The sequence below is a fragment of the Eumetopias jubatus genome, unplaced genomic scaffold (genome assembly GCF_037043125.1).
Source record: "Eumetopias jubatus isolate StellerSeaLion01/CBP00866 unplaced genomic scaffold, mEumJub1_p1.0 scaffold_5, whole genome shotgun sequence".
Lineage (NCBI taxonomy): Eukaryota > Metazoa > Chordata > Mammalia > Carnivora > Otariidae > Eumetopias > Eumetopias jubatus.
In genome coordinates, this window is record NW_028274811.1 from 78,098,413 (window position 1) to 78,122,633 (window position 24,221).

At 38.3% G+C, this 24,221-nt stretch overlaps 1 long non-coding RNA gene and 1 pseudogene across 1 annotated transcript in view; one reads left to right on the forward strand and one right to left on the reverse strand.

Annotated features, from left to right (window-relative positions):
• LOC114200747 (uncharacterized) overlaps positions 1 to 23,741 on the reverse strand; it is a 51,324-nt gene extending 27,583 nt beyond the window's left edge. Inside the window, exons 1-3 of the long non-coding RNA XR_003607513.2 lie at positions 23,574 to 23,741; positions 17,370 to 17,516; positions 8,032 to 8,145 (exon numbers count right to left, since the gene is read on the reverse strand). This is a non-coding gene — a long non-coding RNA (uncharacterized LOC114200747). The remainder of the gene's footprint in view (positions 1 to 8,031; positions 8,146 to 17,369; positions 17,517 to 23,573) is intronic.
• On the forward strand, positions 21,491 to 22,122 carry LOC114200746 (glutathione S-transferase P pseudogene; annotated as a pseudogene).
• Positions 23,742 to 24,221: the final 480 nt, after the last annotated feature.

Genomic DNA, 24,221 nt, shown 5'->3' on the forward strand with positions numbered 1-24,221 from the left:
AACAATTTGAATGACAGACCTGTAAAATTTGATCAGGATGGAATTAAATGACTCTCCTGCAGTGATTTGGCAAGTCTATTTTCACCAAGGCATTGCAGTGAGAGTGGGTAGCCAACGAAGGGCCATTTTCATCCGGCATCTCACTTGGTGTCTTGCTGCCAAGAGGGATTCTGAGGGTCAAATCATGGAGAATATGCTTGTTTGCCTTAGTCAAACTTAAAAGTAAGGTCTGCCACTTGCATCTTCTCTCTACTGCTAGATATGGCTCCATCATTTACAAGTATCCAGACCTTTTTAGGATCCATTTATGCTAAGACCACCTCTTAGGGGGGATGATACTTTTACATTTATTGCCATTTGTGTGAAATATAATTTCTCCTTATTTCTCTTACACTTTATATCTCATGCAGTTTAAAGAGTAAAAAGTACATGGAGAGAAAATTGAAAGCTAGTTTAAAAAACATCAGCCCCAACCTTGAACTGCAGTGACCCTAAGATAGAAATTTTTTTTAATGGTCTTGACAAAATATGCACTTCCATTCTCATAGCTTCCGAGACAGACAATAATATCAGGTTGGCCTTCTGAGATAAGGCCGAGGTAAGGGGATGGAGCCAGACAGGGAACAGAAACTCCACAGGTTCCAGTTCAATAGCTGTGAATTTTACCATAGAAAAGAAGTAATTTGTATGATGGTGATAAAAGAGTTTCTTTTGTGTTTGCAAGAATATGTTAGAAATCAATAGTAGAACATTTTACCAGAAAAATGTGGAACAGATGAAAAGTTTTTTTTTCCTAATGTTATGGCCTGTCTCTTAGGCAAAAGAGATGATGAGGGAAGTTTCTGAGAATTATACACAAGGCACAGCTAATCAAAGTTTAGGGAATGTGTATGGTGGTGAGGTGAGGGATTAGGATGGCAGTTGTTTGCAAAGGAAAGGAAGATGGCAGGGGGGCGGGGGAAGGAGTATCCAAGAGGGATAGTATAACAAAAAATTACAGAGTTTCAGAGAAATTGGGTGAATAGAAGATGTAACAGGGCTGTAACAGGAAAGTGATCCAAGAAAATTCAACATAAAAATTACCTGTCAGGGGCACCTGGGTGGTCCAGTCAGTTAAGCCCCCCTTAAGCTTCCAATTCATGGTTTTCTGCTCAGGTCATGATCTGATGGGTCATGAGATCAAGCCCCACCTCAGGCTCCATGCTCAGCAGAGAGTCTGAAGATTCTCTCCTGCTGCCCCTCCCTTCACACATGCATGCTCTCTCTCTCAAATAAATAAATCTTTAAAAAAAATTACCAGGGCACCTGGGTGCCTCAGTTGGTTAAGCGACTGCCTTCGGCTCAGGTCATGATCCTGGAGTCCCGGGATCGAGTCCCACATCGGGCTCCCTGCTCAGCGGGGAGTCTGCTTCTCCCTCTGACCCTCTTCCCTCTCGTGCTCTCTATCTCTCATTTTCTCTCTCTCAAATAAATAAATAAAATCTTTAAAAATAAATAAATAAATAAATAAATAAATAAAAATTACCAGTCAGAATGCCTAAAATTAACAACACAGGAAACAACAGGTATTGGCGAGGAGGTGGGGAAAAGGGAACACTCTTATACTGTTGGTGGGAATGCAAACTGGTATAGCCACTATGGAAAATAGGGTGGAGCTTCCTCAAAAAGTTAAAAATAGAACTACCCTACAACCCAGCAATTGCACTACTAGGTATTTACCCATAGCATACAAAAATACTGATTCGAAGGGGCACATACACCCCGCTATTTATAGCAGCATTATCAACAATACCCAAATTATGGAAAGAGCCCAAATGTCCATCAACTGATGAATGGATAAAGAAGATGTGGTATAGATATAAAATACAATATTACTCAGCCATCAAAAGAATGAAATCTTGCCATTTGCAATGACATGGATGGAGCTAGTGTGTATTATGCTAAACAAAATAAATCAGTCAGAGAAAGACAAATACCATATGATTTCACTCATATGTGGAATTTAAGAAACAAAACAGATGAACATAGGGGAAGGGGGAAAAAAAAAGAGAGGGAAGCAAACCATAAGAGACTCTTAACCATAGAGAACAAACTGAGGGTTGCTGGAGGGGAGGTGGATGGGGGATGAGCTAAACGGGTGATGGGTACGAAGGAGGGCACTTGTGTTGAGCACTGAGTGTTACATGTAAGTGATGAATCACTAAATTCTACACCTGAAATCAATATTACACTATATGTTAACTAGAATTTAAATAAAAATTTGAAAAAAAGAAAAAAATACTGCTTTTTTACAACAGCTGTATTTTTTTGATTGATCTCAAAATTGGCAAAGTGCTTTTTAACGAAGGAAATATTATTGCAAGAGCCAGGAGTCAAATGCTTGGCTTCTCATAGCAATGAACAGGCTGTCACTTCAAGTAACTCCTCTGATAGGATTACTTCTGTATGTTCCCTGAGGCACACAGAGTGACAATGTGGGCGAAGGTAGACGCCAAAGGGTGATAATGCCCAAAGATTTTGATAGAGTAGTCCCCCTTTATTTGTGGGGTTTACATTCCAAGCCCCCCAGTGGATGCCTGAGAGTACTGAACCTTATTTATACTGGGTTTCTTTTCTACATATACATACCTATGATAAAGTTTAATTTATAAATTAGGCACAGTAAGAGATTAACAGCAATTACTAGTAATAAAACAGTTATAACAATATACTGTAATAAAAGTTATGTGAACGTGTTCTCTCACACAAAATATTGTACTGTATTCACCCTTCTTCTTGTGATGATGTGAGACTATATGTGATGAGGTGAGGTGAGGTGAATGGCATAGTTGCTGTGACATAGGGTGAGGCAACTGTTGACCTTCTGAAGCTCTGCTTTCCCACTGTGGTTGACCCAGGGTCAGAGAGACTGCAGAAAGAGAAACCACAGATAAAGGGGGACTGCTGTAGTTCCTTACGAATGCATATGAGGATGGACACACTCAATGGTTGAAACATTCTCTAAATGCAAAGATAATTCTTTTAAAGCTGAGCTTTGCTCCTCTAAAATACTGCAAAAATTCCCAGGGTGGAAGGAAATTCACTTTTGTTTTTTTAATTAGGCAACTATTCATTCAGAGATAAGCATGGGAATGAGGAAATTAGGTCAACTCATATGACATATTTTGTTTTTGCATTCTTACCTTTGTTATTTTTTTTTTTAAGGTGTAGTAGCCTGGGTAATGAAGTACAGGTTTTTCCCTACCACAGCTATAAATTATGGCTTAAATTATTTTTTGAAAAAATTCTGCTTGCATGTAATTATATATATATATATATATATATATATAAAACATATATATACACATATATAAACATACATATATATAAACATGTATACATATTTATACATATATGCATGTATATATAAATAAACCATGCATATATATACATCTTTATATATATAAGTACATGGTTGTAAATATAATACTCATATAGGAGAACTGAATGAGAAAGTGTTTTTTCTGAGTTACACAGTACCAGAGTACAAAAAGGGAATATTATCTCTGAATCTTATGTCAGCATTGATTTAAGGGAGAGAAGAATGATTTTAATAATTTTGGAAGCAACTTTTTATATGTGGTTATACTTAACAAACCACAGTTTTTCTTTGCTGTAATTTATTTAAAAATAAACTGTGGAAAAATGTTCTGATAATGAAACTCTTCTTTTAGGCAAATTGGAAAACATTCCAAGTGCTATTCATGTAAAATGATAGACCCGTTTTGTCTCTGATTTACTGGAACGAATATGACAAGTCACTTGATGTCCCTTTAACCTTAGACTATTCAGCTGGAAATGGAGATACTTATCTTGATTTAATTCAGAGAATTGTTAACATCTATTACTAACATCATATAGATTTAGAACATATTTACATGTATACATTATAGTGGCAAAAATAAAAAGAAAATATTTTGTTTTTCTGTTGAATCCAGAAACAAAGAAATAATGATTTTTAGAAAGACTTTGGATTCTTCAGAAAACAATCAATGAATATTTTGAGAAATATCTACAGATTTTACCAACTCCTGGCAAACTGACTGTAGCCTCCATCACTACCTTCAATTGTTGTAAAATTGCCAATCTCATGGGGTATGTCTCTTCTTGGTGTCTCTTATAACTGTTCACAGCCTCTTTCTTCGAACTTTCATCCTTCAATTCCTGTGAAGTTGTACTTAGTGTTTTCTCCCACTGATTCATGCCTTCTTCATTTCCTGTTTCAGCTCCTCTTTTCCCTTCTGCTACGTAAATGAGGCCCTCTGCCAAGTTTCCATTCTCTTTCTATGTATGCTTTCTCCCTCATACTTTTCATATACTCCTAAGGCTTCAAATACTACAACCAAGTTGAAAAAAATTTTAACCCACTTCTTCAGCAGCAGACCTCTTTTATGGTTCTAGTTCCAAGGTCATCTCCCCATCCACAAACTCCATATATACATCCTATGTAATATTTCTGGCATCCAGAACTTTCTGATCATGCAAGGCTTGTGGAATATCCCTTCCCTGGTGTGTTTGCTTCTATAGTCTCCTCCTGAATACCAATCACCTCTCTAATTAAAACCTTTAGCTCCAGGTCAATACATTCAATATACTCAACAGATTCCTTAAGAACTCTGTGTTAATGTCAAAAAGCTATAGCAATTCAACTTATCATGCACAGAACTCTTGATTTACCACTCTCCCAGTCTGATCTTTTTCTCATTTTCTTTGCTTCGATGAATTGGATTACTCTCCATCTTGATTCACAAACTAGAAACAGGGCACTTATCCTTGATTCACCCCATATGCAATACAGTCAAATCCTCACTGTTGATTTATTCAAAGGCACAGTTGTCTTTCCCCATACTACAGAGAGCACCTACTTCCTACACATAAGTGCTTTTCTTCTCTACTGTTTTCTTCACTACAGCTAGAATCAAGAGTCATTTCCTTTTTCTTCATTTATCTGCAATTGTACCTGTTCTTAAAATCTCACCTTACAGTCCAGTTTTCCTTCAAACTCTTTCATGATTCCCCCTAGCCCTCAAATCTTACTTTAGTTGTTAAAGTAGCAATGTGATGGCAAGTCATGGACTTTGATTATACCCATCTCAATATGTGAAATCTAAGGCTCAAGAGAGAAATGCCCAAAGTCATCTAATTAGTTGGTAACAGAGCAGGGCTTTGAAATCAGATTATATGACTTAAGGTTCATTCTTATCTGCAATACCACTTCTTTCAGTGTTGTCTTCTCTTTAACATATTAGTGTCACTACTGTGGCACTTATCTTGTATTTCCATTCTTTCATATTCCTACCTGCTGTAGAAACTCCTTGAGATTAGAGCTGTTGCTTGATTCACTCACTTAACAGATGTTTTTGTCTATTTTATACCTGGCAAAACCTGAAGACGTAGGCATACAGTGCTGACATGCGAGATTTAGCAAATAAATACCTGTTTCCAGCATAAAACACACTGTTTCAGCAGATCTTAATATTTATTAACAAACTATGAATATACTCTGTTTTAATTTTAACACTTAATAATCTTCACTAGGTATAAGACTTTATGAGTCTGGTTATTGAAAACATAACATAGCTGTTCATGATATTTGGGTTTTAGAAGATATAAACATTTGCTTTCAAAGAATATTCTTGTAATATCCTGCACCAGAGGTGCAGCCAATTTTTATGCACCCTTTAAATATTAGATAAAGTTCAAAATAGATGATGTGTTTAACAGTATAGAAATTCACAGACTGAGTTCAGAAGTGATTATGTAAATAAATGTTTATATTTGTGAGATAATAGGCATAGCTTTCCTGAGATTAATAGAAGGTGGTGAAGTCAGTGACTGAAATGTTCAATAAAAAACACAACTGTTTCACTTGGGGAAAATATCAAGGTGTGCTGTCGCCTCCTAGATATTCTAAATGACCTAAGCTGCTCCTTCTGAACTCATTGCCCATGGATAGTTGGGACAGAGCAGATGGTGTCAATCTAGGCACCAGGCTCAAGTAGGCAATATATATTAGTCCCAACTAGTTGGTATATCTGAAACTGTGAATCTGTCTAGGAAGCTCAGCATATCCCTGATGGCCAAACAATCCATGCCTCAAGGACAGATACTATGAGAAAAAAAAGTCAGTATGTCCAGAGCAGTTGGTATGCTTATGTTGTCAGCCTGTCATGAGTGGTCAATCTGTCCAGAGTGAGCTACATGTCTGGGCCATATATATGCATCATTAATATGTCTAAATTGGTCAGTTCATTTGGGAGACATGTTTTCCTGGAGTCATCAGTAGTTCTGGTTTGGCCAGGTGTTATTGGTGCCTTTATATTTCTTTCATACTTTCTTTTGTTGTTTTGGGGGAGAGGTGGCTCAAAGAAGGCCATTTCCTGATTGAAAGTGAGTATCAAGATGGGAGTTAGGGTGAATGGACTCACTGCTGTCTGTGGAGAATCTGGCTCTAGCCACATAAGCAGTGTCCCTCAGACGTGGACAGTCCTGCTCAGAAATTGCTCAACTCCCATGGAAAAAGGAACCTGTACCATTATAGCCAGTCTCAGACCCAGGACATCTAAAGGTTGGAATGGGAAGCCAGGGCCACCTCATGGATCGGGACCCATCTGAGTTTCTGGTAACCTAGTTAGCAGGGTTCCCTCTTCACCATTATCTCCAATTTTCTGCCGACTCTCTACCTCCTATAATCCTTTGTCTCTCTGGGTGACGTCTGGCTTTTGCAGGCCCAGCTATTGTCCTTTCCCTTGGGCTATTTTGTCATAAGGCCTGTACTTACTGAGTAAGTACAGCTACCTTGTGAGCTAGTGTAAGCTCAGAAATCAGATTTCCTGTCTCTGAGTCTCAGATTCACTCATTACTAACAGAACCTATGAGTCCTCATCAGTAAAATGAGATGCTATTAACACTGAAGACAACTAATGGCTAAATAAAGTAGCTTATGTAAAGCACTTGGCAATATACATAGTACATAGTAAGCTTTCCATAAATGGAAGAACTTATGTTTTTCCTATTATGTTTAAAAATAACTTAGGGATGATTTAAAAGTTTTATTTGGGTATGGTTTTCACAGAAAAAAAGGAGGGGTTGTGTTAATTGCCTATCATTAGCTAAAAAAAAAAAAAAAAATGCCCAAAACCCCTACCGGTTTATAATGTATTATAGAAGATAGAAAGTGTGCCCAGGTGACTCAGTCAGTTAAGCGTCTGCCTTTGGCTCAGGTCATGATCCCAGGGTCCTGGGATCGAGCCCCAAGTCTGGCTCCCTGCTCAGCGGGGAGTCTGCTTCTCCCTCTGCCAGATCTGCCTGCCGCTTCCCAGGCTTGTGCTTTCTGTCTCTCTGACAAATAAATAAATAAAATCTTAAAAAGAAAAGAAGATGGAAAGTGAGAATGATATTTATACTGAGTTTTAAGTGATCAACAAGAGTGTGTCAAATTAAAGGGATGGGGTTTGACGTGTAGAAAGAGAATAAACAGTACAAGGAAATGAGAGTCAATTTGGTTTTGTTTAGGACTAAATCTTAGAGATTGATGTATGGATTTCTGAGGGAGATGGGAAGGTTACTTGGGGTTAGATAATGGAGGGCTTTGCAAAGGAGGTTAAGGAGTCTTGAATTTGTCAGAAGATTGCATGGCATTACAAACAAGGGGTGGATATAACTGGCTCTGTCTTTGAATCATCTTCTGTGGGCAAATGGAGTAGTAGCGGCAGGGGGACCAGCACAAAGGACCTTTTAGTGGTATTGTAGTATCTCAGACTATTACAGTGGCAAAGGAATTGGAGAGAAATCTCCATATTCAAGAGGTATTCAGCATTATAACTAATGACATTTGATTATTTGTAGGGACTGAGGAAAATAGATGACTACATTTTGGCCTTAGTAACTTGGTGGATGATGATACCATTTGTTAACATAGAAAATATTAGAAGAGGAAAATGGGTAGAAATGGGGGGAAGGAATGTTTAGCTTTAAGTATGTTAAACTCACCAATAAGCAGCTGCCTATCTGAATCTGGAGGCAGGTGACAAGTCTGGGTTAAAAGCTCAGCCGGAAGATGCTAGGGTAAAGAGGCCACTGCAGCGGTGAGGGTAGAGGAGGTGCCTGCGGAGGGGAGAGTAATGGAGGGAGGAGAGCTGAGGACTGTAGCTTGCCTGCATTTAGTGCATTGCACAGTGCATCCTGCCTGTGGCTGATATTCAGCAAGTCTAAAATTGATGAAGATTTAGGAAAAAATGAATAACATTCTCTCAAGAGTCTTCTCCATGCAGAGGTAGACTTCCGCAAATTAATTTTTTTAAAATTTTTCTTTAAATCCGAGTTATTTAACATACAGTGCAATATTAGTTTCAGGTGTATAGTATAATTTCAGGTGACTCAACAGTCCCATACAACACCTGGTGCTCATAACAAGTGCACTCCTTAATTCCCATCACCTATTTTACTCCTGCTCCCACCCACCTCCCCTCTAGAAATCATCAGTTTGTTCTCCATAGTTAGGAGTCTGTTTCTCAGTTTGCCTCTCTCTCTTTTTTTTCCCCTTTGCTTGTTTATTTTGTTTCTTAAATTCCACATATGAGTGAAATCATATGTTACTTGTCTTTCTCTGACTGACTTCACTTCCCATAACCCATCTTTGTTGTTGCATCTATGTTTTTGCAACATAGCTCCATCTATGTTGTTGCAAATGACAAGACTTATGGCTGCATAATATTCCATTGTGTGTATATACCACAACTTCTGTATCCATTCATCAGTCAATGGACATTTGGGCTGGTTCCATAATTTGGCTATTGTAGATAATACTACTATGTCTATCCAGATGCATGTATCCCTTTGAATTAGTGTTTTTGTATTCTTTGGGTAGATACCTAGTAGTGCAATTGCTAGATCATAGGGTAGTTCTATTTTTAACTTTTTGAGGAACCTCCATACTGTTTTCCATGGTGGCTGCACCAGTTTGCATTCCCACCCACAGTGCAAGAGGGTTCCCCTTTCTCCATAGCCTCACCAACTCCTTTTGTTTCTTGTGTTGTTGGTTTAAGCCATTCTGAAAGGTGTAAGGTGATATCTCATTGTAGTTTTGATTTATATTCCCCTGATGATGAGTGATGTTGAGCCTCTTTTCATGGATCTGTTGGCCATCTATATGTCTCCTTTGGAAAAATGTCTATTCATGTCTTCTGTTCAATTTTAATTGGATTATTCATTTTTGGGGTGTTGAGTTTTTATAAGTTCTTTATATATGTTGGATACTAACCCTTTATCCAATATGTCATTTGCAAATGTCCTCTCCCATTCTGCAGGTTGCCCTTTAGTTTTATTGATTGTTCCCTTCACTGAACAGAAGCTTTTTATTTTGGTGAAGTCCCAATCGTTTATTTTTGCCTTAGGAGACATATCTAGAAAGAAGTTGCTACAGCCAATGTCAAAAAGGTTACTGGCCATGTTCATGTATAAGATTATTATACTTTCGGGTCTCACATTTAGGTCTGTAATCCATTTTAAATTTATTTGTGTGAATGTTTTAAGAAAGTGGTCTAGTTCCATCTTTTCCATGTTGCTGTCCAATTTTCCCAACACCATTTGTTGAAGAGACTGTCTTTTTCCCATTGGATATTCTTTTCTGCTTTGTCAAAGATTAGTTGACCATATAGTTGTGGGTCCATTTCTGGGCTCTCTATTCTGTTCCATTGATCTATGTGTCTGTTTTTGTGCCAGTAACATATTGTCTCGATCCCTACAGCTTTGTAATATATCTTGAAGTCTGGAATTGTGATGTCTCCAGCTTTGCTTTCCTTTTTCAAGGTTGCTTTGGCTATTCGAGGTCTTTTATGGTTTCCGTACAGATTTTAGGAGTGTTTGTTCTAGCTCTGTGAAAAATGCTGGTGGTATTTTGATACGGATTGCATTAAATGAGTAGATTGCTTTGGGTAGTATAGATAATTTCACCAATACTTGTTCTTCTAATGCGTGAGCATAAAATGTCTTTCCATTTCTTTGTGTCGTCCTCAATTTCTTTTTTCAGTATTTTATAGTTCAGAGTACAGCTCTTTCACCTCTGTGGTTAGGTTTATTCATAGGTATCTTATTATTTCTGGTACAATTATAAATGGAATTGATTCCTTAATTTCTCTTTCTGCTGCTTCATTATTGGCATAGAGAAATGTAACAGATTTCTGTACATTGACTTAGTATCCTGTAACTTTACTGAATTCATTTATCAGTTCTAGCAGTTTTTTGGTGGAGTCTTTAGGGTTTCCTATATAGAGCTATCATGTCATCTGCAAATAGTGAAAATTTGAATTCTTCCTTGCTGATTTGGATGTTTTGTATTTCCTTATGGTGTTTGATTGCTATGGCTAGGACTTCCAGTACTATGTTGAATAGCAGTGGTGAAAGCTGACATTGCTGTCTTCTTCCTGACCACAGAGGAAAAGCTCTGTTTTTCCCCATTGAAGATGATATTAGCTGTGGGTTTTCCAAATATGGCCTTTATTATATTGAGGTGTGTTCCCTCCAAACCTACTTTGCTGACAGTTTTTTTTCATAAGTGGATGTTGTACTTTTAGAAATGATTTTTCTGCATCTACTGAAATGATCATATAGTTTTTTTCTTTTATTAATGTGGTGTATCATGTTGATTGATTTGCAAATATTGAACAACACTTGTAACCCAGGAACAAATCTCACTTGATTGTGGTGAATGATTCTTTTAATGTATTGCTGGATTCAGTTTGCTAGTATTTTATTGAGAATTTTTACATCCATGTTCATTAGGGATATTGGCCTATAGTTCTGTTTTTTACTGGAGTCATCCGGTTTTGGTATCAGGGTAATGCTGGCCTCATAGAATGAATATGACATTTTCCTTCCTTTTCAATTTCTTGGAATAATTTGGGAAGAATAGGTCTTAACTCTTCTTTAAATGTTTGGTAGAATTTGCCTGTGAAGCCATCCCACCCTGGACTATTTTGGGAGACTTTTGATTACTGATTCAATTTCTTTGTTGGTTATCAGTCTGTTCAAATTTTCTATTTTTCCTTGTTTCAGTTTTGGTAGTTTATATGTTTGTAAGAATATATCCATTTCTTCCAGATTATCCAATTTGTTGGCATATAGTTTTTCATAATATTCTTTTATCTCTGTGGCCCATTGGTTATCCCATCAGAATCACACTCTTCCCCTGTGGTTATATCCTTTCTGACCTGACTCAACGCAGCAGAAAGATCTCCTTCCAAAACTCATCTATCCCTAGAGCACCACTGAACAGTGTGCTCAGAGACACTCTGCCTCCAGAAGGCCGGTTCTCCTTACGGAATCACCTACTCAGGATCTCTCAGCTTCTCAGAGACACTGAAGTATAGCTGTGAAATGGTAGGTGACGTTCTGTTGCTTATTGTGTTTCCACACAATGCTGCTCTTGATCACGTTGTCACTTCACATGAAGAAACTCAGATGGAGAATAAGTTGACTTTTGCTGTCTTCTCAGAAGTGAACAAAGCCACTCTCTGGGAGAGTCTGATCTTGAATTTTCTAACTTGACTGAGCAATATTTCACCTGGCTGCAAAGCTACCACATGCTACACACTTCCAATTGCCTTCAGACTTGCTAAATGCATTTATAGGCTGAGAACGAGCAGTAGGAAAAAATGTGGTAGATGAAATAGTCTTTTTTCACACTGCCCCTTTTATTATTGTGTTATAAAAACCCAAGCTCAAAATAGATTGAGGTAGATTTATCTTTTAATGAAAATCGCCGGGAGGTTGGAAGTCAAATATTCTTATCTTTTTCTCTTGTCTCCAGAGCAGGACTCGTTTGCGGGGCTGACCTTGCAGTACAGTCCTAGAGGGAGCTACAATGGTCTTGTGGACTGACTTCCTTCAGAAGGGACTTTTTAAAAGAGACAATGGAGCTAGCATGCCTCCTTTTAGGCTCCATGGTCCGGGGTTGTGCATGTCAGCTTTTCCGGAGAGCAAAGGGCGGAAAAGTTCAGGAGCCATTGTGTCCAGCAGAAAGGAATAAGTTCTTAGGACATTGTTAGGGAGAGGTCTCCAGAGATCTTCTGCGGCAGTTGGAGGCTCCCCTGCGCACCTGAACTGCAGGTCTGAGGCTGGGGGGTCCATTCCACTGGGTACATTTCACACATTCCTGCTGCGGGGGCGCCTGGAGTGGAGCAGCTGCGAGGGAGCTGCCCAGATGCCTCCCCACACGGCAATGCCGGGTCCCGCCGCCCGGGCAGTCTCCTGACTGCGGAGCCGGGCTCTCAGCAACCCGCGTAGCCTGAGAATGATTTTACCAACGTTTTTTTTTTTTTTTTTTTCTTTTTGGGTCTTAGTTTTTCATCTTCCGTAAACCAGTGGGGAAATTATGTTGTGCTTCTTTTTGTTTTCACTTCCTTCTTGCATGAATTTCAAAGTTCATCACAGAGAAGAGGTTGCGTGTTGGTGTTGGGAGAAATGAAAGCAGAGGCAATAAGAAAAAGTAGGCAAACGAATGGCATTTAGAGGAAGAGTGGTATCAGTCAGCATTTCAACAAATATCTGTTAAAAAAAAAATCACTCTGGGGAAATACGGTAATGAGAATTTAATGTCAAAATGATTGTAATTTTATGCCTAAATACGCTCAACATGACAAAGAATTCTCTTAATCTTAATTAGGAATAGGTGGGGGCATTTTAATTTTTTTTCCTTAAACTGCATAGCTCCTGGAACTAATTGCCTTCCAAGAGCAATAGATAATAGAAAAACACGATTGTATCCTATGTTCTGGAGAACATAAATAGCATCCCCCTGATTTCTCAGCTCCCTGAACTGGAGCAGCATCTCAATCTAGCTGGTAGTAATTAAAATTCCATATATCTATCTATCTAAATGGAAGGTTTTACATTTTATGTAATTACTGTACAATCACCTTACTATGAATGAATTCCATGTGCAAATGGCAAAGCAAGCTTCAAGAACTGATTTGGTTAAGCACCCCTAAATCTATTACTCCCGAATAAAACTCTCAATGAAATTGCATGCTGCTTAACATTTTAAGGAGTTTTGTAAATTGGTGAAACAAATATATCTTCTATATAGATATGCTTGTCTGAGGTCTATCTAGAGTAATAAAATCTACTCCTACCCTACTCTTGCCTTCCTTTTAAATGAGTCACAGAACTACCTGGCATCCAGCCAAGGATGGCTAAACAAGTTTGATTAAATTTATTTTTATTTTTCACTTTTTAAAAATATTTATTTATTTATTTATTTATTTGAGAAAGAGGAAGAGAGAGCACACACAGGCGTAGGGGTAGAGGGAGAGAGAATCTCCAGGAGAGTCCCTGCTGAGGGCAGAGCCCCACACGGGGCTTGATCACAGGACCCTGAGATCATGACCTGAGCTGAAACCAAGAGTCAGATGCTCAACTGACTGAGGCACCCAGGCGCCCTGTTTAAATTTAAACTCTTCTCCACTTACCTGAAATTGGCAGAGCCTCCCTCAAAACCTACTGGAACCTCCCTGAAACTAACCATTGTGTTAAGAAAGAAAGTTTCTGGGGGGAAAAGACAAAGTTTTCATTTCTCCCTCTTACTTTACTTTTCCCTGAGATATACTCCAACCTAAGTTCACGTGGGCCATGAAAAGTATGTTCATAACTGGATCTGATATTAGTTGAAAACATATGAAGATCTTTTGCTAGTGAAACTTAAAATCCAGAATAACAAAGTTAAAATTAGAAAGGAAACATAACCAAAACCATCAGTGTGGGCACAGGTTTTTATACATCTCTAAGTTGGTGTGAAATGCCCGCTGTTCCTCAATCTGAGAAGCATACCTATGTTCTTCCCTGTAGTAGAAGGCCTATTTATTTATTTTTATTCTTTTTAAAATTTTTTTAAAGATTTTATTTATTTAAGAGAGAGTGAGAGAGAGAATGCATGAGTGGGAGGACCAGCAGAGGGAGAGGGAGTAGCAGACTCCCTGCTGATCCCTGGGGCTCCACCCCAGGACCCCAAGATCATGACCTGAGCCAAAGACAGACACTTAACTAACTGAGCAACGCAGGTGCCCCTAGAAGGCCTATTTTAAAAAGTTAGAAGACTCTTAGGTCTTAGATACACTTAGAAGTACATATCTGATATTATGAATGAAGAAAAATAGGTACTGCTAAGGTAAGCAAACTTCATTTTGTCTTATTTGCATAGGGAAGTTTTGTAACTGAGAAAGTCTCTACTCTTTGTTGTTTTGTTTGATAGAGTGTCCTATAATGAGCCAAATTTACTAGTGTACCATGAGGTTGTTGAAAATGTTTGAATTGAGAGGAGGCACTTTACAAGCCTGTATTAAAAGAGTGAACAAGTGAATGAATGATAATTTGGATTAATTTATCATTATGGTATGAGAAATTTAGGTAAGTGTGAAGGGTGAGTTCAACAGTTTAAAATTTGCAGCTTTAGATGCTTTTTAAAAATTAATATCCAATGTTACACTGAATTCTTATATATAAAGTTAGGAATTTTAGTCACAAATAATGGGTTCGTTGAGTTAGACATAGGATATTTTCCCACTTTAATCTCTTGTTCAGCAATCAAAATTATGGACCTGAATATCATGGTAAGTCTAAATCTTCAAAGATTTTAAAAATGTTTCTTCCCCTCCAAAACCATTTTTTTGAATACCTGCTATGTGCCAGACCATTTCAAACACTGAGAATAGAGAAGTGAATAATAGAAGCAAGACTTTCTGCCTTCCCAAAGCTAATATTCTACTAAAGGGAAGTAGACAGTTAGTAAAAAGTAAGTAACATGATAGGTATCAGAGAGCGATGACTGTTGGGGATAAAAAATAAAGCAGGAAAGGGAGATAGGTATACATTGAATATAATGTAGTTAAGAAAAGGCCCACTGAGAATGTGACTTTTGGGAGGAGAACAGACGAAGAGGGAGTGAGCCATGGAGGTATCCAGGGGTAGAGGAAACACTAGGGAGAGGGTTCAGTAGCACAAAGGCTCTGAGGCAGAAACACAAATATGTCAGAAAAATAGCAAGGAAGCCACTGTGGCCGGAGTGGTGTGAAGGAGGACAACAGTAGCATGTGAGGGCTTCAGTGTTGCAGATCATATAGGGGCCGCTGTTAGGACCTGCTTTTTGTCTGAATGAGACGGGAAGGGGTGGGAATTTCCACTACGTGGGTACATAAATTTTATTTTAGCATCAAAATTCATGTGAATGTTAATCCTTTGGAGCAGGAGTTTCAACAGGGCTAATCCCCATGACTTCCACTTTCTCCCTGAGTCAGAAATGAGGATTTTATTGTTTTTTGTCACATTACTGCCCCTACTGTCAAAATTTAGGAGTATGAACATTTGATACAGGGCACTGGGATTAAAGCGGCATAGATCGGGGCTAAACGACTTAGAAGGCCAAGATATATTCCTCATACTGATGATCATCCTGAAAAATCCCAAGACAGGCTCCTCAGTGAGGTGTCCTAATTGCAGGGGCAGAGAAGATCCGAGAGTGGGAGTCACTGCCCCTGAGTTCAGACTCTCTTCTCAGAGCCAGAGTTAGGGCTCAACACCTGGGGTCTGAGTGTTCAGGGAGGCCTGGAGCCCAACGGAAGGGAGCCCTTGCTTGGCAAGGACAGTTCAGAACAGGAAGATCAGCACTTCCTGCCCACTGAGGCCTGGAGGTCTGGATTTGAGAACAAGGCATTGCCAGGAGCACCTGTGTCCTGGCACACCTCCAAGGTCAATGTGGACACATGATTTTGTGCCTCAAAAGGAGTCCACAACACCTTCCCTTCAGATGAAAAGATAGACCTTCTGTGTCATTTGCAGGTGGTTTCTAAGTTGTTGTTGCTGTTGTTTTTTACTCATAATTGCAAATAAAGGGGTTTAGATTTAAATACATGGTGAAGCATCTTCTCTCCTTTCAGATGCAAAGACAGGTGTTTGTGGCCTGAGGGTTTTGGCCAATGCTAGATTACTCAGTAGGAAGACAGCCTGCCTGATGGCGACACAGTTTTTTTTTTTTTTTTTAGAATTTGATAATTGATTTTAAAAAATGTATAAATCCATCTTAGAGACTTACTTTACTTCTTACAATTATTTTACTACATAGTAGTGTTTCTATTTTTGATTATATATGGAAGGACATTTTACATTTTTATGGTTAAGTTCTCTAAAGAATGTACTCCTTGGCTGGCTAGAGCTAACTTATGTTTTTTTCTCAAGCTGGAAAGATGTTCTTTGTGGACAACCTGGTGATATTAATACATTATGCTCTCACCAAAATAGTTTGAGATCCTGCTGATGAAAATTTGGGATTGTAGAAATTTTGGAATAAGAACAAGGTGATGCAGCATGAAGGAAATAGTTAAGCAACTTCTCTTTTTTTTTTTTTTTTAAGCAACTTCTCTTGAGAATACAAATGAGTCAGAAAGTATCTGGTCAACACCAATTGATGGCTAATAATTAACGCATTTGCACATCACTAGTACACTTATCATTTATTAAATGTCAAACACTACATTGAGAAGATAACTTCAGACTCCAAGAATTTTCGTCATTAAGTACCATCTTTTTGTAGAATCAAATACCTCCTCACTTGTAAGACTCTTCATTATTTTAGGTGAAATTAAAACCAAACAAAACAAATCTTCCAATTAATCTATAATCTATAACATGACGAATTCTAAGCAGGACTCTGACTTTAGACTTGTTAGAATTTAAAATATGTGCGCCTTGGAATCAACTAAATATAGTGGTTAAATAATTCATCCAACTAAAGGTATCACAAACCTACTAGGTATTGGGTACTAGGAGAGGCGCTCTAGTCCTAACAGAACTGATGCAATACAATCTCTGTCCCCAAGCTGTCAACAGTTTTGCAAAGTAGAGAGAATATTAAATAAGTAATAATAATAAAGTTTGGACACTGCTTTGAAATGGGAACTATGCATTGATGTTTGAGCTGGGACCCAAATGATCAGCTGATATGTAGTGGGTGTCTGAAAGGGTGTTCTAGCTAAACGGGGTTGGCCAACGGGGTTGGAAATAGGAAAAGGATGGTGCTTAAAAAATTTTAGTATAGCTAGAACATATGGTCTGGTGCATAAAATTTAAGTCAAGAAATACATTTCAAGAAACAAAAGGATACAAGTTCCTGAAGGATTGGTAAGCCAAGAGTAGTAGAAAACTGCACTGAGATCTATAATAGCTACCATTTAATACAGTCAGGGTCCTAGTCACCCTGAGTGCATCTTCTCTTTGAAATACCCTGGAGTTTCCTCTGGAGTGAAATGGAATTAAATGTTTGCTGTAAGGAAAGTGTTTACCTGGAGGATCAACCTGTAATTAACAGAACTTTGTGAGTTGAGACAAACAGGTGTGCACATAGAGTACATCTTGACACATGCAGAGAAGCTTCAGCTTTGCATCTGGAAGGCTGGAGGCAGGATGTTGTCTGAAAATCATTCTTTCATCTGAATATTCCAACAGACAGAATTTTAAAATTTACATTCACACAACAGAATACTAAATAGTAGTGAAAATGAATCAGAGTGCTATATGCATCAACATCAGTACAGGCCATACAAAGAGAAAAATCCAGTGGTAAGATGATACATAAAGTATGATTCTACTTTAATTAAATTTAAGCCATGCATAATATACTGTATATTATTTAATGTTATAAACACGTGGTAAAATTATCATAGAAAATCAAGGGTTCTGTATTCTATTTTGTCATGAACATATGTTAATATATATGTTAAGATTTGTATAATTTATTTGTTATAAGAAAATAGTTTTTTTACAATATTTCTAATATCAAGTACCTTCAGTGTATAGTATATCATAAATCCTCACCATAAAATTATTTCTTATCAAGTATTACATTTTAGCATATCTAAGTGTCAAACTCCTTGAAGATATTATTACTCTCTGCAGTTAAGAGATAATTTGAAAATTAGAGATTTCAGAGCAAAAAAGTGAGAGAGTCAGGGTTAAGCCAGGCCTTTTTGTCTGTAGCCCTGAGCTCCTTCCTCTGTAGACATAACCTGATTTTTGACTGTGAAAATTCCCCCACAAACTATTAAAGTAGGATGGTCTTGAACCATGCAGTCCAAGTCAATAGTCATTAGCTTTATGTTGCTATTGAACACTTTAAAAGCTACAAATTCAATATTTGGGGAGGTGTCAATCTATATGTCCCTGATTTTTTTTTCCCAAACATGGCCCTGATTTTAATAAAACAAGCTTCCTTGGTTGAGGATTTTACCTTCTTTGGAGCTGAGTTTATTCAGATGATTAAGTTTTGGACCTAGTCCTCAACTTTTTCTTTGTTCCCTCCTCAGTGGAACAATATATCTGTGTGAACTCCCAGGGAGTCCCGTTCTCTATCTTTTCAATTGCTGTTAATTAGCAATAGCTATTTATTATATTTTTCTAGAGCATCAGTTATGGTGCTTCCCAATAGTTACTCAATCCTATTGACCTAAAATTGCTATTTCCCCTCTACCTGTTATATGACACCAGTACACTATCTGAATTCCCTGAATGATCCAGGATAGGGCTTAAGTCAGTCTAGGATACACACATAAGTTATACAAATAGGTGGTGCAAAATTCCATATCAATTACTTCTATTGGACCATTGTTCATCCCTCAGCTCACATCTGTGGCCTCTAAGGAGGTTCCCTAGGACCAAGTGACAGAGGGAAAATTCATGTCTAAGTCTCAGATAAGTCAGCTTCAGTAGATTCTGAAAATGGACATCTGACAGTACTTCTGCTCCATCCAAGTGTGGTCCTACAGGACAGTGGTAAGCGGAAACCCTCCCAGTGAGTAGAGTTGGGAGTAGTATGCTTGGTCATTTATTCTGAATCAAAGTGACACATGATTTGACTAGTTGAATAGGGACCTAGAGAGGCAAAGATTGGAACATAGGAAAAAAAGGAAGTCTGGAGTATTACATTCAGATGGATTTGGGATAAAATTTGTAGATTATTGTTTGTCTCATATTAATGGCTGACAGAGACAAAAAGCCTTTATTACTAGGTGGACAAGATGGGCCATCCTGCTGATGAGCATCAGTTCATTTCTCAGCCAGTGTAGTGTTTATCCAATTGGCCCATGAACAAGTTGTCCGTGGTTGCTGAGATGGAACTATGCATGGGCCCAACAGTGTGGGTTCCTTCTCACTAAGATAGATTAGCTACTGCCACTGCTAAATGTATAACCTATCAATGGCAGCAATCAGTGTGGGCCCTCAATATGGTTCTAACTCAAGTTGAACAATTTGGAGATGTTGAAATGATGAAAGGTGAAATTTTTGGACCCTTTCAAATTAGACCTTTTCAACCCTAGAGGAGACAGCAATTTATAATTACCAGAATCAACATAATTCTCGATATGGATTTGCTTTCCTACATTCAGTACTTTGCCAACCTTATATCACCTTGGGTCTTAAAAAATCCCTAATTCATTAGAATGGGATCATCAGTTTCCTTAGACTAACAAGACAATTTTATGGCAAAGTAGGTGAGGCAGTGCATGAATTACCATTACTATGGAATCTACTTGTTTCACTCTACACCCTATCACCACAAAGTGTTAACCTAATGTGATAATAGAATAACCCTTAACTCCTCAGTAAAATGACAACTCAGGGCCAGGACACCACGCAGTTTTGGTATGCTATCTTTTAAGTTGTGTAATATCCATTAAACTAATGGCCAATATATGGTGCCATGTCCCCAATATCTAGAATGCCAATCCTGTAATCAAGTAATAAAAGTACCATTGGCTCTTTTCTCATTACTTCTGTCAATTCATTTTAGAAATTTTTGTTTCTGGTATTCACATTTCAAATTCCATTAGATTTTAAGTCTTGATTTCTAATGTGGGAATGTTTTGTTTTGTTTTGTTTTGTTTTCCAGTGGACACAATAAAGATCCCACTAAACGTGAAGGTGACAATGAGCAAATAGGCAAAGAAAGGAGTTATCATACTGGCAGGAGTAATTGACACTGATCATGACAAAGAGATAGAGTTGGTGTTATATGATGGGGAAAGAGGGAACTGTATCTGGGACCCAGAAGATTCACTGGATATCTCTTGTTGCTTCAGTGCCCAGACATAAATTTGAATGGAAAATTACAGCAATCCAGGTCCACCACGGAGAAGTCTACTAAGTGCTCAGATTCCTTGAAGATTTGGATCACCTCTTAGACAAGAAACCCACACTAGCTGAAGTGAGGGAACTCTGAGAGAGGAGATGATGAATATCATTTATGACTTGGAATGATTTACAGATGCTAGGACTATTGTTGCCAAACTAATCCTCTTCTGTAAAGCTTACAGCTATCTGACAATTTAGAGAGTTGGTTATGGATTGGAATTAATGGAGGGCACCAGCTTATGCAAGTGGTATGATAAAAGGACTATATTAAATACCTTGTGCACTACTTCATTTCTTCACTGCCTCATGACTCATTCTAGTCATTGATTTAGCAAACAATATTGTGCAGACTGTGCCTGATATCAAGCATGCATTGCTTTTTGCATACTACTTGAGTATTTTTCTGGCACATGCTTTGGGTCATCTCTGGGAGCTAACAGAATTCACATGTGCAATCCACAAGTTCAAGGAGTTTATCACTCATGGAGAAACTCTCAGTGGAGGGTCGGGTCTGATGGGTAATTGCTTCTTCTTTACATTGCTTGGATCTGGAGATCCTTATGATAAATTTCCTCAGATAGTCCAGGTGGGACTGAGCACTCAGTCTCCACAGAAACAGTCAATTTAAAAACATATCTTTAAATACAAAGTAGAATTAACTAGGGGGCTAATGAACAACAAAGGGTTATTTCTCACAGTTCGTGAAGGTGAGATGTCCAAGAATAAAGCACCAGCTGATTTGGTGTCTGCTGAGGACCTGCTTCTTGGTTCAAAGACAGCCATCTTTGCCATCTTTGCCATGTCTTCATATGGTGCCGAAGGTCAGGGAGCATTTTGGGGCTCTTCCATAAGGACACTCATCCCATTCATGATGGCTCCACCCTCATGACCTAATCACTTTCCAAATTCCACACCTCCAAATACCATCACACTGAGGATTAGGTTTCAACGTATGAATTTTGGAGGGACACAGACAGTTTATGGCACCCTGGTTCCTCACTTCTACTCCCTGGGAGCATTTGCCCAATACATTGTTTGCACTAAAACCCCTTTGAGCTGTGTTTTAAAAGGAACCTATACTATAAATATGACATGCATATGCATATTTTTTCTATGAATATATTCCTTAAATTTATTATTCCTGTGTATCTGTACATCTGCCAGTTTACAAAGCATCAGAGTAGGTAAGATCTCTAGAGGTGTAGAGATAGAAGAAGACTGAAGAACCCCTGCCACCACCACCGCCGCCGCTGCCAGCCCTGTGAGCACTGCAACCATGGCGCCTTACAGTGTTGTCTCCTTGCCTGTTGGAGGGCGAAGTGAGGCATGAGCGTGCTGCTGGCTGACCAGAGCCAGAGCTGGAAGGAAGAGGTGGTGACCAAGGAGACCTGACTGCAGGGCTCACTCAAGCCCTCCTGTCTACCCGGGAAGCTTCCCGAGTTCCAGGATGGAGACCTGACCCTGTACCAGTCCACTGCCATCCTGCAATACCTGGACCAGTCCCTTGGGCTCTATGGGAAGGACCAGCGTGAGGGCACCCTGGTGGACATGCTGAATGACCCCGTGGAGGATCTCTGCTGCAAATACCTCATCCTTACTTATCCAACCACAAAGCAGGCAAGGAGGGGTATATGAAGGCACAACCAGGGAACCTAAAGCTTTTTGAGATCCTGCTGTCCCAGAACCAGGGAGGGGCAGGTCTTTATCATAGGCAATTAGATCTCCTTCTCGGACTACACCTTGTTGAACTTGCTGCTGATTCACCAGGTCCTGGCCCCCGGCTGCTTGGACTCCTTACCCCTGCTCTCTGCCTATGTGACATGCCTTGGCCCCAGGCCCAAGCTCAAGTCCTTCCTGGTCTTCCCCTAGCGTATGAAGCTTCCCATCAATTGCAACAGGAAGCAGTGAGAGAGTATTGCCATTCTCTGCAGGAGGTGGGGCCTGCATGCCTTCCTTTTTCCAGGACCAATAAAATTTCCAAGCACATAAATAAAGAAGAAGGAGAAGAAGACTGAAGAAAAATCCTCAGAAACACGTTTTAGATAAGGACATGAAGCAGAAGCCAACAGAGGAAAGTGAGGGTGTGGTCATTGAATGAGAAGTAATATTAGAAAGCTCACATTCTATATCTTGGTAAGTTTGGGCAGGTAGATTTTCAAATTCTGGGACCATCACAAAATCAAACTTTAAAGTCATGATATTTTGGAAACACGTATCAAAGTGAGAGAAATAAGTCATTGTTCAAAGTCATTGCTTGGAGGCAAGTATAAGACTTTTTTTTTTTTTGGGTGTATTCCATCAAGCAGGAAACAAAGTAAATATTAACACAGAGATATTTCGAAGTGGAGGGTCTTATACAATGGGTAATTTCAATAGGTCAGCAGTTAGTTGGCCTTGGTAGGTATTTGGTTTAGGGTGGACTTCAGTTATGTTTAAACTTGTAATTCAACAATGGTACTGTACTGATCAGGAGTGGGGGTGGAGATTATCTAATTTCCATAAGCAGGAATCGAGTATTTCAGTTCTTTAGGATAATGGTTTTTCAAACCCTATTGTTCAGATTACTAAAAAAAATATATATATGTGTATTTATATATATGTGTGTGTATATATATATATATATATATATATATATAATGAGAAGGGCAGCTGGTTTCTGTTCTTTAGTTCTTTGTTAGTGGACTATTTCTTGTCTTGATTTTACTGCTGGACTATAAAACATGCTCAAAGTAGCCTGTGTCTTTGCCTCGCCCCTTTATGCTCCCTGAACTCTCAGGGCACTCTAGAAATAGAATACTTGTTACCAATGGATATGATTACTTATTTTCTTGTATGTCTCTTCCAAGTAAAGCTCATGTTTAGTAGAATGCCTTGTAAGTAGTATTACTTTATAAAAGTACTTTATAAAGTATTTTTGATTTTACATACCGTCAGAATTTGCAAATACATACATATTAAATGAGTTTATAAACTCACTTAAGAAAAACATACCATCAGTGTCTACAAAATTAAATAAAATTACCCCATTAATGAATACGTAGTATATTGATAAAAAGCAGGGCTAAGAACTATGAATATAGACAATTATTATAACAACCCACAAGATTACAACAATGACCATACAAAAACTGATAATCCTTATTTTTCTTTTACTAAGTCTATGTTTTACCTTTGAAGAGCTCAGCAAATAAGGACATCAAGTAAAATAAAGCCTATATTTTTTAAAAATTTGACTTATTAGCAGAGCCTTCAGAAACATTTCTCTATATATGTACATGGTAAATACCAAACAGTTGAGCTTGCATCTACAGTTATTGTTCTATATCTGAAAAACAAAAGATCTGTTTAAACACACTGACCTTACGCCCAGTCATGGAGCTCAACTCACATAGAATCCACAGCAGAACGACTCCAGTGTAGCGATCTTTCCTGGAAAACATCTGCTACTAGCTGAGTGTGTTTACATTTTGGCAGCCCTGGCAGATGTGCTCATAGATAGCCCATCTGTGTGGTGTTGGGAGGCTAGAGGTAAGGGAGCTGGTCTGGACAGATAGCAGGGAGAGAGCTTATTGTAATACACTGAGTTGTTCTAGAAAATGCAAATTAGCACCTCATAGCATTTTTTTTTTCTTCCTGTGCTACTAATGCCTTATAGCGAACTAGTTTGTTTGCATTGCCCAGAATAAGCAATAAAGTTATGTTTGGGACTGCTCTTAAACATGTAGCCATGGTCTGATTAGTACTTTAGAAAAGAAAGAATAATTAGTATAAAATTAATATTGAAAGTTTAGAGAATAAATAAATATATCACTTTAAAATATTTTTCATTTTTGAAAATATTATTAAGACAATATTTTAGTCTATGGGGAAAAAAACACCGAATAAATGAAATATCACCCTTTCTACCTGAAGCTCTTACATGTCCTCTTCTCTGCATTGCTTGTTATAGTCTGAAGTATTAATAATTCAAAGTGTGTTGTGTGGAACATAATTTCACACTTACTAGA